Here is a 5,000-nt window from a genome sequence, read left to right as displayed (position 1 = left end):
GGCCTAATGGATAAGGCACTGGCCTCCCAAGCCAGGGATTGTGGGTTCAAGTCCCATCTGAGGTGATAACAAAAATCCTCCCTCTTTCTTTTCCAGAAAATTAGGTAGATTTATTACATGCTTCCTCTCAGAAGTTTATGAGGGATTAGGTACTTTGAAACGGTCCCATTTTACTTGTGTACACTTCACAGTCATGTTAGTGTTCTGAAACTGCAAAGTAGATTTTTAAATGCCTATTTTTGTGAGATGCATTTTCGACCGGCCAGAACATATTCCTTTGGAAAAAATGATTTGAATTGGATTGGTGTGAATCTTGTTTCTATAGGTGGTGACAGGCTTTCAGCTACTTGAATAGGTCAAGCCAGGATTCATAAAACTTATACAACCTATGTGAGTGTGAAAAATTAGCATATGCAGGAAGGAGCAATTTGTACTACTTTCAAAACAGTTTCACTCCACGTCTGGAAACGTCCAGAGCTATGTAGAGCATACAAATGAGCTTTAAACTCATGAGGAAAGAGGTTTGTATGCAAAAAGGAAAACAAAAGCATATCGTACTCATAAAATTCTCAATATATAGATTCCAAAAAAGTGCTTCCAGCGAAAAGAGCTGAAAGAACACTATGGGATGTAAACCTGAATACCTTTCAATAATATGTTCTCCATCCATGCATACCACCTACATGATAAAAATCATATAAGGGTGAACGGATGACAGCGTGGCCTAATGGATAAGGCGTCTGACTTCGGATCAGAAGATTGAGGGTTCGAGTCCCTTTGTGGTCGTTTTTGACCAATGGTCACACAATCTGCTTTACATTCAGAGTGGAAAAAGTCTTTTCCAATACTCTTGTAGTCCTCACTTTCTCATTACTAATCATTAATAAAGTGGAGTACATACTGTAAACTCATTCAGGTTGCATCTTCAGTCTAACTACTTGTGCATTTTAGTGGCATTAAAAAGTGCTTCTATGCCGACGCACTGAATATGTAATAGGTTTGCAGAATTTTGACGTGACAGAATGGGTTTTTAGCTTAAGTGTGTGTAGAAGAACTGCAAGGTGTGTGCCTATGTGTGCATAGAGTGGTACATGTGTAAAATCTGTATGATTTGGGCAGTTAAAGTGCTGATTTTGCCTCCGAGTAAGAAAAGTACTACACAAAATGTATAAAGGATCGGCACATTGGCTGCCTTTGCTGATGCCCCCGTTGCCTAATTTGTAGTGCAATGGTTAAGTTGCAGAGTGTGGTTGAACTTGGTTAGGAGACTTAGTGCCTCTTTCCGTGTCCTACTGATGATAAGGATGGCTTGATACCATTTTCTAAGCCCAGTATATTGAGAAAAGAAGTAAGTGAAGAAGAAGTGTGGAGTCGAAAGTGGTTCTCCAATTTCTCTCCACTTGCTAAAATTGCAAAGTCTCCATTATAGCATAGAAGAGAGCGTTAAAGTCGGGGATGGAAGAGGATAAAAATGGGAAGTTTACTCATAGAGAGAAGTGAGAAATGCCCTTTGTGCACACACCGGTGTCTGACCATAGAATACATTTAAATAATGCCTCTAGAAAAGAGCTATGCATGTGTGCCTCAGTGGCCTAATGGATAAGGCACTGGCCTCCTAATCCAGGGATTGTGGGTTCAAGTCCCATCTGAGGTGATAACAAAAATCCTCCCTCTTCCTTTTCCAGAAAATTAGGGAGATTTATTACATGCTTCCTCTCAGAAGTTTATGAGAGATTAGGTACTTTGAAACGGTCCCATTTTAATTGTGTACACTTCACAGTCATGTTAGTGTTCTGAAACTGCAAAGTAGATTTTTAAATGCCTATTTTTGTGAGATGCATTTTCGACCGGCCAGAACATATTCCTTTGGAAAAAATGATATGAATTGGATTGGTGTGAAACTTGTTTCTAGAGGTGGTGACAGGCTTTCAGCTACTTGAATAGGTCAAGCCAGGATTCATAAAACTTATACAACCTATGTGAGTGTGAAAAATTAGCATATGCAGGAAGGAGCAATTTGTACTACTTTCAAAACAGTTTCACTCCACGTCTGGAAACGTCCAGAGCTATGTAGAGCATACAAATGAGCTTTAAACTCATGATGAAAGAGGTTTGTATGGAAAAAGGAAAACAAAAGCATATCGTACTCATAAAATTCTCAATATATAGATTCCAAAAAAGTGCTTCCAGTGAAAAGAGCTGAAAGAACACTATGGGATGTAAACCTGAATACCTTTCAATAATATGTTCTCCATCCATGCATACCACCTACATGATAAAAAACATCTCAGGTGGACGGATGACCGCGTGGCCTAATGGATAAGGTACTGTTCAAACAAGCATGGAGCAGATCTTAGGTGCACAGTTGGTTTCAAGTGAATGTAACATCTTTCACGTAAATCTGGTCAGACTGCGCTTAGAGACCCCTGTGGTTATAACGCGCCATATAAATTAAATAAATAAATAAATAAGGCGTCTGACTTCGGATCAGAAGATTGAGGGTTCGAGTCCCTTCGTGGTCGTTTTTGGCCAATGGTCACACAATCTGCTTTACATTCAGAGAGGAAAAAGTCTTTTCCAATACTCTTGTAGTCCTCACTTTCTCATTACTAATCATTAATAAAGTGGAGTACATACTGTAAACTCATTCAGGTTGCATCTTCAGTCTAACTACTTGTGCATTTTAGTGGCATTAAAAAGTGCTTCTATGCCGACGCACTGAATATGTAATAGGTTTGCAGAATTTTGACGTGACAGAATGGGTTTTTAGCTTAAGTGTGTGTAGAAGAACTGCAAGGTGTGTGCCTATGTGTGCATAGAGTGCTACATGTGTAAAATCTGTATGATTTGGGCAGTTAAAGTGCTGATTTTGCCTCCGAGTAAGAAAAGTACTACACAAAATGTATAAAGGATCGGCACATTGGCTGCCTTTGCTGATGCCCCCGTTGCATAATTTGTAGTGCAATGGTTAAGTTGCAGAGTGTGGTTGAACTTGGTTAGGAGACTTAGTGCCTCTTTCCGTGTCCTACTGATGATAAGGATGGCTTGATACCATTTTCTAAGCCCAGTATATTGAGAAAAGAAGTAAGTGAAGAAGAAGTGTGGAGTCGAAAGTGGTTCTCCAATTTCTCTCCACTTGCTAAAATTGCAAAGTCTCCATTATAGCATAGAAGAGAGCGTTAAAGTCGGGGATGGAAGAGGATGAAAATGGGAAGTTTACTTATAGAGAGAAGTGAGAAATGCCCTGTGTGCACACACCGGTGTCTGACCATAGAATACATTTAAATAATGCCTCTAGAAAAGAGCTATGCATGTGTGCCTCAGTGGCCTAATGGATAAGGCACTGGCCTCCTAAGCCAGGGATTGTGGGTTCAAGTCCCATCTGAGGTTATAACAAAAATCCTCCCTCTTTCTTTTCCAGAAAATTAGGTAGATTTATTACATGCTTCCTCTCAGAAGTTTATGAGGGATTAGGTACTTTGAAACGGTCCCATTTTACTTGTGTACACTTCACAGTCATGTTAGTGTTCTGAAACTGCAAAGTAGATTTTTAAATGCCTATTTTTGTGAGATGCATTTTCGACCGGCCAGAACATATTCCTTTGGAAAAAATGATTTGAATTGGATTGGTGTGAATCTTGTTTCTAGAGGTGGTGACAGGCTTTCAGCTACTTGAATAGGTCAAGCCAGGATTCATAAAACTTATACAACCTATGTGAGTGTGAAAAATTAGCATATGCAGGAAGGAGCAATTTGTACTACTTTCAAAACAGTTTCACTCCACGTCTGGAAACGTCCAGAGCTATGTAGAGCATACAAATGAGCTTTAAACTCATGAGGAAAGAGGTTTGTATGCAAAAAGGAAAACAAAAGCATATCGTACTCATAAAATTCTCAATATATAGATTCCAAAAAAGTGTTTCCAGCGAAAAGAGCTGAAAGAACACTATGGGATGTAAACCTGAATACCTTTCAATAATATGTTCTCCATCCATGCATACCACCTACATGATAAAAATCATCTCAGGTGGCCGGATGACCGCGTGGCCTAATGGATAAGGCGTCTGACTTCGGATCAGAAGATTGAGGGTTCGAGTCCCTTCGTGGTCGTTTTTGGCCAATGGTCACACAATCTGCTTTACATTCAGAGTGGAAAAAGTCTTTTCCAATACTCTTGTAGTCCTCACTTTCTCATTACTAATCATTAATAAAGTGGAGTGCATACTGTAAACTCATTCAGGTTGCATCTTCAGTCTAACTACTTGTGCATTTTAGTGGCATTAAAAAGTGCTTCTATGCCGACCCACTGAATATGTAATAGGTTTGCAGAATTTTGACGTGACAGAATGGGTTTTTAGCTTAAGTGTGTGTAGAAGAACTGCAAGGTGTGTGCCTATGTGTGCATAGAGTGGTACATGTGTAAAATCTGTATGATTTGGGCAGTTAAAGTGCTGATTTTGCCTCCGAGTAAGAAAAGTACTACAAAAAATGTATAAAGGATCGGCACATTGGCTGCCTTTGCTGATGCCCCCGTTGCCTAATTTGTAGTGCAATGGTTAAGTTGCAGAGTGTGGTTGAACTTGGTTAGGAGACTTGGTGCCTCTTTCCGTGTCCTGCTGATGATAAGGATGGCTTGATACCATTTTCTAAGCCCAGTATATTGAGAAAAGAAGTAAGTAAGAAGAAGTGTGGAGTCGAAAGTGGTTCTCCAATTTCTCTCCACTTGCTAAAATTGCAAAGTCTCCATTATAGCATAGAAGAGAGCGTTAAATTCGGGGATGGAAGAGGTTGAAAATGGGAAGTTTACTTATAGAGAGAAGTGAGAAATGCCCTGTGTGCACACACCGGTGTCTGACCATAGAATACATTTAAATAATGCCTCTAGAAAAGAGCTATGCATGTGTGCCTCAGTGGCCTAATGGATAAGGCACTGGCCTCCTAATCCAGGGATTGTGGGTTCAAGTCCCATCTGAGGTGATAACAAAAATCCTCCCTCTTTC

The 5,000-nt window shown here is 39.9% G+C and overlaps 3 non-coding genes across 3 annotated transcripts in view; all 3 read left to right on the top strand.

The window, feature by feature from the left end:
• The window catches only part of TRNAG-CCC (transfer RNA glycine (anticodon CCC)), a 73-nt gene extending 8 nt beyond the window's left edge, over nucleotides 1–65 (top strand). The window contains exon 1 of the tRNA in view: nucleotides 1–65. This exon is cut by the window's left edge and continues 8 nt beyond it. This is a non-coding gene — a tRNA (tRNA-Gly).
• A 3,252-nt stretch (nucleotides 66–3,317) lies between these two features.
• Nucleotides 3,318–3,390, top strand: TRNAR-CCU (transfer RNA arginine (anticodon CCU)). The gene has a single exon. It is a non-coding gene; the product is annotated as a tRNA-Arg (tRNA).
• A 647-nt stretch (nucleotides 3,391–4,037) lies between these two features.
• On the top strand, nucleotides 4,038–4,110 carry TRNAR-UCG (transfer RNA arginine (anticodon UCG)). Its single transcript has one exon. It is a non-coding gene; the product is annotated as a tRNA-Arg (tRNA).
• Nucleotides 4,111–5,000: the final 890 nt, after the last annotated feature.

Source organism: Triturus cristatus, chromosome 4_1 (assembly GCF_964204655.1).
Source record: "Triturus cristatus chromosome 4_1, aTriCri1.1, whole genome shotgun sequence".
Taxonomy (NCBI): domain Eukaryota; kingdom Metazoa; phylum Chordata; class Amphibia; order Caudata; family Salamandridae; genus Triturus; species Triturus cristatus.
This window is presented reverse-complemented; position numbering and strand designations above follow the sequence as displayed.